Here is a 12,794-nt window from a genome sequence, read left to right as displayed (position 1 = left end):
TCCTTTCTGTGTATATTTCTCAAATTACTTTTCTTCCTAATCAGCAAGAGAGATGCCTCCTAAGTGGTGTAATATTACAAAATGTCATCAGCTCAGCAGCGAGGGATTCGTTTGATCCTGTCAGCCAAAATTATCCGTGTAGTCTGTTTGACTAAGGGCTTTCAGTTTCCAGAGGACATAATTATTCATTCCTACCCTGGCTCCCCACAAAAAAAGATATGGTCTCATCTCAAGCGTGGTTTGTGTTCAATTTCCATTAAGACTAATGGGAGTTAGGACTTCAAGTCCCAAGGAACATAGCCTGATCACCAAGCCTTTGACTTGGGTTGGCATGTTTTTATAGCTCACTAATTTAATGACTTTTGGCTCAGTCTGAGATTCTGGAAGCATTAGTTTCCTGGCAAGACTTGTAGCAATAGCAACACATGCAAAGGCAGCAAAAAGTGGTTTCTCAAATTAAAAATACACTGACCTAGCAAAAGAGTTGCATTACCTTCCGTTGCAGTTCTTCTGTTGGTTCGTACAGGCCAAATATTGTACAAGCGGATAGGGATTTGGGATATTTCATTCTGGAGGTGTTGGAATACTTTGTAACATTTATATAGCCTCCTTTTATATCTATTGCAGACAAGAGTACAGGCCATTGGGCACAGAAACACAGAGTTAGAAGGGACCTTGGAAATCATTTAGACCAGTCCCTTGCTCAGTGCAAAATCTACAAAGCAGAATACCACAACAGCTGGAGTGGCTTACCTTCTGCATCCCCCATGGGCAATCTTCTGGCAGCAACATACCAGTGGTCAGTTGCAAATGTAGGTGGGGCCAGAGGTCCAAATGAGTGGAGTAATGACTGTCTCTCTCAACTTTGTGCAACTCAGCCATTCAAGGATATGGAGCAGGGCTGGTGAGGGGATAGCCTGGCGAAAATCCTTAGACACAGAAGTTTGGAGGGCCACAGAGTTTGTTCACTCCCAAACTGCAGCATCCCTGACAGGTGGCCGTGCAACCTCTACTTAATACCTCCAGTTCTCAGGTGGTCTCCAGACCCAGCTGACCAGACCCAGACTGCAGTAGCATCAGGAAGGCAGCTGCATTTCTGAAGGCATTTTTTGAACTCTGAGGCTTGCCCAAGCTTGTAGATCCTTCCCTCTTGTGCACAGATGGTGACATTTGGGCTGCATAAGGATCCCCCAGTTCTACTTTTCTAGAAAAAGAGGTTCCAGAACTCAACAGGAATGTCTCCCTTGATCTCTTATAATAGCAGTGGTGCCCACCTGAGAAAGCTAAGCATGTAGGAAACATGCAATTGCTTTTCTTCATTCCATCTATGCACACAGGACAAAACATAACCCAGACCCAGACAGGAAGCTGACACGACTGTTCCCTGCTGCATTTGAAGTTGCTAGCTGCAGCGCTGTTCTTCATTACTGCCACTTACTTACTCATCTTTCCAGTCTGTGCAGGGTAGGGAGGGGGCTGGAAGAGTGGGCAATTGGGCTAAGACTGTGGTATCATCTCAGGGTTGGTGGTGCACCCACCTCACCTCAACTTCCAGCAGCCTCTTCCCCTTCTCGCTACTGGCCTAATGTCGTGGTACTGCTGACTCTAGCAAGTTCAAGCATGTGACTAACCAGACTCCAACCAGGCAGTGTAGACAGTGGTTACTGAACCAATAAAATCTCATGCATGCACGCTGCAACTGTTTATGCCCCCAACCAATTCCCACTTGCCCAAGCCTAGTACGTAGGTATAATTAGCACATAAATGAGCACAAATATAACATGCATTTAAGAATAAATTAATGAGGCTCGGATACCATACAGGATTCATAGAATCATAGAATCACAGAATCATAGAGTTGGAAGAGACCACAAGGGCCATCGAGTCCAACCCCCTGCCAAGCAGGAAACACCATCAGAGCACTCCTGACATATGGTTGTCAAGCCTCTGCTTAAAGACCTCCAAAGAAGGAGACTCCACCACACTCCTTGGCAGTAAATTCCACTGTCGAACAGCTCTTACTGTCAGGAAGTTCTTCCTAAGACAGCAGAAGATTTTTCTGTATCTTCTTGAGCAAATTGGGCAGGAGGGAAAGACACCTCCAAAACCAGCCCAGCCTTCCTCACAACCAGCTAGCAATCCTAGTCTAAAGGTAAAGGTAAAGGGACCCCTGACCGTTAGGTCCAGTCAAGGACGACTCTGGGGTTGTGGCGCTCATCTCACTTTACTGGCCGAGGGAGCCAGCATACAGCTTCCAGGTCATGTGGCCAGCATGACTAAGCCACTTTTGGCGAACCAGAGCAGTGCACAGAAATGCCATTTACCTTCCCGCCAGAGCAGTACCTATTTATCTACTTGCACTTTGATGTGCTTTCAAACTGCTAGGTTGACAGGAGCAGGGACCGAGCAATGGGAGCTCACCCCGTCGCGGGGATTCGAACCGCCTGCCTTCTGATCGGCAAGCCCTAGGCTCTGTGGTTTAGACCACAGCACCACCCGCATCCATTAATCCTAGTCTACTCCCAAGTAATTGTTTATAGAACTGCAACCTTGTTGTATCATTTTAGTGATGAGGAGACCTAAGCAGAGGCATACTTGAAAGTTGCACTTTTTGACCATTTCTGGTTCCAGAAGCTGGGATGCTGGATGTAGTCTCTCTCTCTCTCTCTCTCTGTGTGTGTGTGTGTGTGTGTGTGTGTGTGAGAGAGAGAGAGAGAGAGAGAGAGAGAGAGAGAGAGAGAGAGAGATTCTGTGCATGTTCAGAGGCACCCACTGCAAGAAGTAAGTTGTAAGAATACATTGGAGATATGACACTCTCCTTCAGAAGAGGAAATGCAGATGGCATGCTTTCAAAGTAAGACTTGGGGCAACTAAATTCTTGACCATTTTAAGAAATCAGAGGGAAAATCAAAGATATGAAGGGGAAATGGAAGAAATGATGTACAATAATTGATTAGTCTGGCTGCTAAATTCACTCCAGGCACTGAAGCAAACAGAGTAGAAAGATTGCACAGCCAGCAACTACTAAAGTCTCAGTAAAATAAATAATCAGAATAATGATGACAAGGATACCCTCAAAGGAAAATGGAAGGGCAGCTGAATGAAAAATCACTTCCTTCTGTGTATTTTCAAAAGTAATAGATTTAAGAGAGCTTTGTTCTTGTGAATTGTAGCAAACAGTTGAAGTTACACTAAAAGGTATAAGACTGAAATAGGGAACCTGCCTCCCTCCAGCTGTTGTTGGACTTCAACTCCCATCAGTCCCAGCCCACATAATCAGTTGTCAGGAATGATGGGAGTTGTAGTCCAACAACATTTGGTGGGCCTGAGGTGCCCAACCTTATTGCAAGTATTTAATTCTCCCTTTTTATAATGATATTTCCCTTTCAGACACCCTCTTACATGAGGCAATATGATGTATATGATAAAAATAGAAATATAATTATAATAATTATAAGACACTGCAACACACTCATGATAATATCAGGTAGTATATGTTACTAACAGCAGGATGCGATTTCCCCCACTCAATGAAATAGTTTTGCATTTTACCTCTACATTTATCTAGGGAAGGAAAGCACCTTTCATAGACAAAAGAAAACAAGATCTCATATTGCCTATTTGCTTTCAGTTATTAGCAATTCATTTATTCTTCCTCAGAAAATGCAATTTCACCTAACTTGGCTTTTGTCAATTAGTTTCTCTGACAAATGGCTTTTGTTTCTGCAAGCGATAGCAAAAGCAAAGCAGCTGGGACAGGTGTCAAAAATCTTAGCCATCTGTTGTGCTAATAACCACGAGGCCAAGAATAGGAGGATGGAGATAACAGGCATTAGGAACTGAGCCATTATCATGCTGTTGTTCTCTACCTAGATGAGCCTCTCACTCCAATTAGTGTGGAAGCGGAAGATGCCATTTGCCAAGGTGCTTACAAGCAGAAGAGCATTTTGTCTTCAGCAATTATGGGGCCAACTCGAGGTACATCTGCAGGCATTTATCTCTCCAGTGATGCATCCGAGCATTTTTCTGTATTGGCTACATGGTCGTTTTAATTCTGCGTGTTCAGCATTGCTCAATTATAATTAGGGTTCCATGCTATCCCCTGTTTGAAATGTTTCTCAGCAGTGAATGCTCTGATTGCTGAATAACAGCATTATTGTTTTTAATATATATATATATATATATATATATATATATTTCATGCCTTTGTAATGGCAGAGGCCTACAGAACATCTGTAGGCATCCAGCAAATATCAGTATACCAGAACCAGAAGAACAAAATATGAAGTTATGTGTGAAGTTCTTGTCACTCTTTCCTAAGTGACTTCAAAAGCAGTGAGGTGAAGATAAGAGAAGGTCTGAACAACCATGTGAGACTTTGCTTCTAGACTCTGTTTACCACATGGCCTCAGAAAGTAATTATCACCCGGTCTTCTCAGGCCACTTAAAAAGATAAGAAGAGCCTGCTGGATCAAGCCTACGACCCATCTAGTTTAGCATTCTGTTCTCACCATGGCTGACCAGATGTCTGTGGGAAACCTACAAGAACCTGACCACAAGCGCATTCTCCCCCTCCTACAGTTTCCAACAACTGGTCTTCAGAAACATTACTGCTTCCAGCCATGGAAAGCAGAACATAGTCATTATGGCTCATTACTCCACATAAAGAGGCTTCATGCAATTAAATGGTACTGATGTTGTTCAATGTCCTCATGATGGTGTTGTTCCTGCTCACCTGGCTCCAGTTCCCAAGGTCCACAAGAGAGAAGCTCTGAAATGGTATCTAGCTATATGCATGGATCCGGGCGAGCTCAAGCCTCACAACTCTCCAGATGCAGTTGGACTCCAACTCCCAGCAGCCCCAGGCAGCATGGTCAATGATAATGGGGGCTGAAGTCCAGCAACATCTAGAAGGCCACTGATTCTCTATCTTTGCTCCACTTTTTGTATTCCTCCTATTTTTTAAAAAATCATCAGTTTTACGTTCTGCATTTTCTACATTGATAGAATGGTGCATTTTTGGTAGGCTGGAGGTTTTCTTTTTTAGCCTTTCCATATTAATCAGACTTAGTTGGGAGAAAAGACATTTTATGAAAGATTTCCAAATGCAAAATTGAGTGGAGACAGTGAGCCGGCTTGTAATTCTAAGATGTTAGCTCTTCTTTCCAGCAATTTGTAAATCTCAAAGCCTTAAATTAGATTATTTGAATTAGATATGCGAGTTGAGTCTCTACAGTGCCTTGGATTGCCAAGAATTTGTCATAATCCTTGGAATGACTTTTGAGGGCATTACACAACGTGAGCATTAATTGTTCAAAGGCATCCTAGTTGCAAAATAAGAATCATTCCTTCTTCCCAAATTTGCCTCCTTCTGTTTAAGAGGTGATTGAGGTCGACATAAAAGCAAGAGGTAGAAGAGAAGCTTTCTATTATAAAATTCTTCTCTAGCTTTTCATCATTTCACGTAGCCATTGAAAGTTTCCTCCAGTTTTCAGATATCTTGTTAAGAAAGCAATCCACGCAACCTCTGAAATATAATGCAACCCTCCCAGCAACATTTTGCACATGAATCTGTGGCCTAGTTTGGACAACTGGGCTCACATGCTCCCTCTCTCATGGTCACAAAGATGAGAGTGGAAGAACCCCCTTCCTGCTTTAGTTTATATCACTGTTTTCATAAGAACATAAGGAAAACCCACCGTGATCAACCAGAAGCCTCATGGGAAGCCTGCAAGCAGGATATAAGACCAATAACACTCTTCCGCTGATGTTTCCCATCAACTAGTTTTCAGAGGTGTGCTACCTCTAAAGCCATCACAGCTAGTAGCCATTGATATTATTATTTTATTGTGTATTACTTTTATGGGTCGCTCTACACCAGAAGTGTCTCAAAACAATGTATAGAATAAAAACCCATACAAATAAAGATCAAACAACCACCTTTAAAAAACATAGTGTTGGCCTTATCTTGCATGAATTTGTCTTCCTACATTCAAGATAGGAAGTCTGGTTAATTTAAATTGTGATTTCATCAAGAAGGAAAGATTGTGAACAATTGATTGATATGGGCTTGTTGAAAATAAGTATAGTTGAAGCTAACTACTGCTTTGTAATTGCAACAAAGCATGTTTAAAATGGAGAGTGGGTGGTTCTAATCTCTGCCCACATCGGCTTTACACAGAGATATACTGTATGACTGATGCCTGTGATCAGGAGGGTAATATTTTGACCTTGTTGCATACCTCCAGGAATATAAATACACCTCACACACAGACCTAGGCATGCATGTACTTAATGACAGTTGCACACAAGTCATGCAAGATCACGGTGAAGACAACAGATGGGTCCAACTGTTTCTATATCCAGTTCCTTTTATGCTTCTATTGGAACATTTTCCCCTATCTTCTGACAGTGTTATTAACTTCAGAGTTTATTAACATCATTTCTATACCACTCAATATATGAAAATATATATCCAAGCAGTATCCAGAAAACTGAAACACAACAAACTTAATATTTTAAAATACAGTAAACATATTAAAATATTACATTAAAACATAGCTTATACAAATAAGTCTCCCCTCCCCTCATAGTTCTCTCGCCAGCCTCTGCCCCCTTCTTCTCCAGCCGCTTCCTCCAGTAGAGTTATCCACCAAGTCTGTGTGACCTTTTTGTCCAAATTCCAATTCCTAAGGTAAGGTGGGTGTATGTGAGTTAAAGGCCCTGCCCAAGGAGATCTGGGCAGAAGCAGGGAGCGGTGGCTGAGCAATTCAGAGATATTTGGAGGTATAGGGTGAGGAACTTCAATCTAAGACAGTATGTCTCCAAAATGATTGGTTGGGGGGGGATGTGAATAACATCACATAAAGAAAATGCCAGGATGAGGGAGGGAGAGAAGGAAGAGGTTTATCTTCCAATCCTGGGCTACAACCTCACCCAACACTTTCCAATCACAGTGCCTGAGAGGAGGAATGTTGATTCTATAAATCATTTGTCCCCACTACCTTTCTTTCTCAGCCTTTAGTTGGTTCTCTAAACATTACAAAGAGTTTAATGGTGTCATTTTGATTCAGCTTGTATTCTATATTTGACCTTAACCTAGCCTTTCTACCTGTTTTCCTCTCAATTCTTTCCTGTGCTTTCCAATCCAGCCCAAACCCCATTATATAATTGTTTGTTGTCTCTTGTCTGTATCCTTCATAACTGTCATACCAGCCACTCCCCACCCCCAACACACAACTTTTCTCTCCACTGCTTTTTCTCCCATTAGAGGGAGCAATGTGGGACCTGTACCTTTTTGTCCTGTGGCAAGGAAAGCAGCAAGATGATTTTGAAAGGAAAAATTGCTGGCAAGGGATTTTCCATCCTTCCTCTGCTTCTGATTTCAGTCTCCAGCAACTGCTTTTGAGCTTTAAAAATGTTGGTGGGGAGGTTCATATAGAACTCTGCATAACATGCCCTGTTGGCCTAAGGCAGCATCAAACACCTCCACACGTAATGTGTTTTTGTTTACCAATAACCTTATTTGAGGGTGAGGGGAAACAGGAAAAGCTGGATGGGTTTAAATGAGTATTCTATTTAGTACTAGGTCTTGTGTTAAATAGTAGGTACATCTGAATGCTTCAGGCATTGAACACTATGCTGTTCTTGGACAGGTGAATGTGTTTAGGCATCTGTGAGGTCAGGTGAGCATCCTGAACACCATACCTAATTGCACTTCATTTTCTCATTTCCCATCTTTCAGCTGTCAGTAAATTTGACATGGCTTGTATTTGAGCTGACTTCTAATTAATTTTGAACAGAAAAGTCTAATGAGATACTTGACGAAATGATTTACAAATTCTAATTTGTTTAGATTGACCTTGTTAGAATTAGCATAGCTTGGAGTAGCATGGGCTAAATCCTCATTTCTTTTTCTTCACTCAACAACTACATCAGGGGTGACGAACCCGTGGCTCTCCAAATGTTGTAGGTCTTCATTAGACTCTTGGGCTGAGCCATTGTTTAGGGGAGGTTATTTGGGAGCAGGGTAGTTGCTGTTATTGATTTCCATTTGTGAGTGTGGAAATTGTTTCCATTTGGTTGTGTACTTTTAAGAGTGCTTCATATTTATTGTTTATGACCTACTTTTGTTTTTGTGATCATGTCAATCTTTTACATTTTGTAGGCTGCCTTGAGCATGGTTTTAACCATGGAAAAGTGACATACAAATAAATAAATAAATTGTGGCGGTGGTGATGATTATTAGCCCCAGCCAAGGTGACCCATGATCAGTTATGATGAAAGCTGTAGTCCAATATCATCTGGAGGGCCACAGATTTCCCCTTCCCTGAATGAAATTTTCATTTTACTATTCAGCCACTTCCAGTATGACTAAGTGAATCCCAGCTGTAGCACACATTATACTTATTGGGGTTCAGATAAATGTGAGAGAAGGTTGTAGGGCTGTACAGGCCAGAGCCACCCCAAATGATGTGTTTGGTGATCATGCCACCAGTTGGCATCCCCATCTTCAGCATGCAATGTGTGTAGGGTGTTTAGGTTTTCTCCCACATTACAGTCATAAATGCCCAAACAGATGGATTTTTAAACTGCCTTGATTACCTTACGATGCACACTTCTATAAATCATATTAGGGGTTAAAAGCTGTTGGCTTGTAGACTTTCTTCTCCATTATTCATAATTTCAGAGTTACATTTCATCTTATTAAAGATTTTAGAAAGATTGGGTAATTGGAGGCCAACTGTATATTTGTTTAATGTGTATTTGTACAATTTCACATGTATTTTACTGCCTTTGATTTTTTAAAAAAACCTCTGCTTTTTTCCAAGTTGTCAAAACAGACTATTACTATTAACCTAGAGGAATAAAATTTAAATAATTGCAGACAGCTCATCACACAAAGCCATTCATATGCAAAACATGCTCTCCTTGAGTGAAATGCAGGAGTTAATATGAAAAGTTTCATTTCAAAAGGGAATGCTGTCAAATGCAATTCTGCCTAACTGAGGCTGATTTAAAATCATTTTTATTTCAACAGGTTTTCTCCTTTTCTTCAATGTCATGAACATTTTTTCATCTTTTCTTTTTGGCAAACTTCTCATCATTTAATTCCCCCCTCTAATCTTAGCACATCAGTGCAAAACATGGACTGCAGCAAATTAACCACCAACATTCTATCAATTACTAGGCCAAACCAAAGATACTTTCTTGGACAAGCTGCCACACAAGACATTCTCTTCGCTTCCCTTGCCAGATAGCCGGAACAGTCAACTTTCAACTTCCTGATGACCTGCTGTTTGGAGATAAAGAGTAGTAGTAGTAGTAGTAGTAGTAGTAGTAGTAGCTGGCAAGAAGAGATGGCAGCATTCACCTGACCTTCCAGCAGCTCAGTCACTGCTGTTTATCAGGAAGGAGAGGAGGTTGCAGGGAGAGTGTTGCAGTGCAACTGCACCGGCAGAGCAAGTTCAGCACTCCTGCTGCTGTGTCTGCACTGTACCAACCTCCCTGCTGCCTTGCCCCTTCTCTATTTCCTTGTAAGCAGCAGTGACTCACCCATCACTAAGTCCAGTAAACGCTACAGCTCCCACCATATGGCCTGCTGCTGAAGAAGGGGCTACTTAGATTTATCATTCCCTTCCAAAAGGCCTCACTCATGTTATATACCTACACAGAGAGAACCCCCAAACACACTGCAGAAGTCATTTGGCTACTTAATTTCAATTCCAGGAGGGTGAGTGAGCTCTACATGTTGACACAAATCACCACTGGTCGACTAGTGTATCTGAATTTTTATTAGATCTTTACATTCCATAGCCTTTATTCCTGTTTTAAATAGGCTATTTGAGTGTGTGTGTGTTTTGGTTAACTTTAATAATAGTTTCATATCCTGTCCCTCCTCCATAGGAACATAGGATGGATGTCTTGCAAAAATAGTAAATAGAATACCATTGTCACAACTGTAAACAATCCAGATAAAATCTTATAGACCTCTGTAAACAAGTCTTAATCCAATAATATGAGCTGGCAAGCATTCCTTAGCCAGCAAAAAATCGGGGAATGGGGATATATGTTGCATTCAGCATGGAAAAAGTTGGTCCTGTGTTATGTTCATCCCATAATTCTGGGCACTCTAATCCACATTGTGATGTCATTGTGCCATATATTTCCCAGCACCACCTACTCCACTGGTAGAGATGGAGAAAAGACATCAGTCAGTGACCTAAACATTACAGGAAGAGATGCAACCAGAGCTACTACAAAGCTCTGTGGAAACCTGGATAACAATGTGTATCTTCAAGTGGTGATTACGATGTGCTGTACACAAATTTGTTGTTATATTCAATGGCTTAAGAAGGTATTTATGCAAGAATCCAGGTTCATTAGGTTTAAAATGGGGGGGGGGGGAACCCTGAGAATTATCTGCAGTCTAATATGAGAAATCAGCTTCTGTGTTCCCAAACTGCTATTTTGCTATCAAGATTTGCTTGGGACACTTGGGGACATTTTGTGCACTTGGTTGAACTTTCACCTCTGAAAGCAGTACCACCTAAGTCTTTCCTTCATGAACCAAAGCTGATGTGCCACCCTTTGGAGTATATTCAACTGCAGCCCTCTAAATGGTTGGTGCAGATATTCTCCTTTTCAGAAATGGTAATTCTAATGAGAGAAATAGAATGCTAAGTACAAACTGATACAGTGAAAATGTTACAAAGAAAAGAGCACAACTCCTGCTGGGATATATGCCTGCCTTAACTACCAGAATACACTCTATCTGTCGCCTTCCAACTCTCTACTAATGACAGCAGATCAGTGCTGTAATGGAATTATAGTTGGCACAGTGCACATTCGGTCGACAAGAAATGAGGTGGAAAAGAAAAAGCCAAAAGAGCATTAGAAAAATAACACCCTACTTCTCACGTCTGCTGAACATAATCAATACCAGTCAAATTTGGCTAGACAGGTGAAGGCACAAATTATTTTTTATTCAGCGCCTGCTTTTCAGATTTACACTTTTTCCAATTATCTCCCAATGTGGCATTGGAAGGATTATTTGTAGCTCTGGCAGAAGAAATAAGTAACAAAAAGCATCTGCTCCACAGTAATCTGATCTGAATTCTCAATCTCTAAAAGCAGAAGAGAGCCAAGGATTTGTGCATTGTAAGATGACTTCTGTACTTGATATAATTTTATTATATGATGAAAAGGAGTAGCACTATCTGCTACCTAACCTAGGAAATGTCAATTGCAACAAAATATTTATTTATGATAGTGTTCACACCCCGTTTGACTAGTCTAGAATCAGGCACCCAAAGATAATTATTGCTAATTGCTAACACAGTAGCAGCTCTGTCTGTGCTTTGGTCACCCATTTGCCTTTCTCTGATGGCGGGTCCTTCAGAGTAGGCATTCTGGGAAATGTTGCAAGCTCATGGCAAGGGCTAGATATTGCTTTTTAAAAATACTTTAAAATGTGAAGCTGCTTTAGTAACTTTTTGCTTTTTACAAAATTTAATAGGTAACTTCTAGCTGCACCCACCTTGCCCAGAATGCCTTGCTCTGAAGGACTCTGGCTGTTCCTCAGAGCGAAAGAGAAGGAAGGGGAAGGTGGAGAATGAGACACCACTGATGCTGCCAACCACGTTGCTGGAGACCCAACAATGAGCAAGCAGGGAGAAGTGCAAGCCCATCCCTACTCATAAGAAAATAAATAATAATAATAATTGGTACAAACAGAACCAAGATTCAAATTGATTGTGATGGGTTGGAACACAGGGCCAAAGCAAACAAGATGAAATTCAGCAAAGATAAATCTAAATTCCTGCTTTTAGGTAACAGGATCTAGGCACAAATATAGGAAGATGGAGACCTGGATTGGCAGCAATGCATGGTGAAAAGGATCTAGGTGTTTTAGCTGATCTTAAGCTGGAGAGGGATGCAGGTGGCGCTGTGGGTTAAACCACAGAGCCTAGGACTTGCCGATCAGAAGGTCGGTGGTTCGAATCCCCGCGACAGGGTGAGCTCCCGTTGCTCGGTCCCTGCTCCTGCCAACCTAGCAGTTTGAAAGCACATCAAAGTGCAAGTAGATAAATAGGTACCGCTCTGGCGGGAAGGTAAATGGTGTTTCCGTGCGCTGCTCTGGTTCGCCAGAAGCGGCTTAGTCGTGCTGGGCACATGACCCTGAAGCTGTACGCTGGCTCCCTCAGCCAATAAAGCAAGATGAGCACCGCAACCCCAGAGTCGGCCACGACTGGACCTAATGATCAGGGATCCCTTTACCTTTACCTTTAAGCTGGACATGAGTCAGTCGTGCAATGCAATGTAGATTGCATTAACAGGAGCAGAGTGCCCACATCATCAGAAGTAATAGTTCCAGTCTGTTCTTCTCTGGCCAGACAGCATCTAGAATGCCATGTCCAGTTCTGGGTGCCATTTTTAAGAAGCATATACACCAACTGCAGCGCGCCCAGAGGAGAGCGACCAAAATTATGTGGGTTTGGAAACCACATCCTATGAACAACTGTTGAGAGTGTTGGGTATGTTGACCATGAAAAAGAGAGAGTGAACGGGAAACATGGTAAAAACCTTCAAATATATGAAAGGAGAAGATGGATAAAGCTTGTTATCTGTTGCTCCCATCAGGTATAACTGGGGGCAGACAACAGCGGGGTGCAGGGATAGGATTGTTACCTCCCAAGAGTCATCCAGCCAGAATGCTGGCCTAGACAGAACAGAAGGTTCTGATACTGTGCTCAGTGTGATGATATATTATTCTAATGTGTTGATAAGGACAC

The 12,794-nt window shown here is 41.9% G+C and overlaps 1 long non-coding RNA gene across 1 annotated transcript; it reads left to right on the top strand.

Moving 5' to 3' along the window:
* The first annotated feature begins 10,181 nt into the window (after window positions 1–10,181).
* On the top strand, window positions 10,182–11,738 carry LOC308485606. The gene is made up of 2 exons (XR_013990649.1): window positions 10,182–10,357; window positions 11,519–11,738. It is a non-coding gene; the product is annotated as an uncharacterized lncRNA (long non-coding RNA).
* The last annotated feature ends 1,056 nt before the right edge of the window (window positions 11,739–12,794 follow it).

Source organism: Podarcis pityusensis, assembly GCF_964106645.2.
Source record: "Podarcis pityusensis genome assembly, chromosome: 9".
Lineage (NCBI taxonomy): Eukaryota > Metazoa > Chordata > Lepidosauria > Squamata > Lacertidae > Podarcis > Podarcis pityusensis.
The sequence above is the reverse complement of the archived record's forward strand: the minus strand, read 5'-3'. Positions and strand labels throughout refer to the sequence as shown.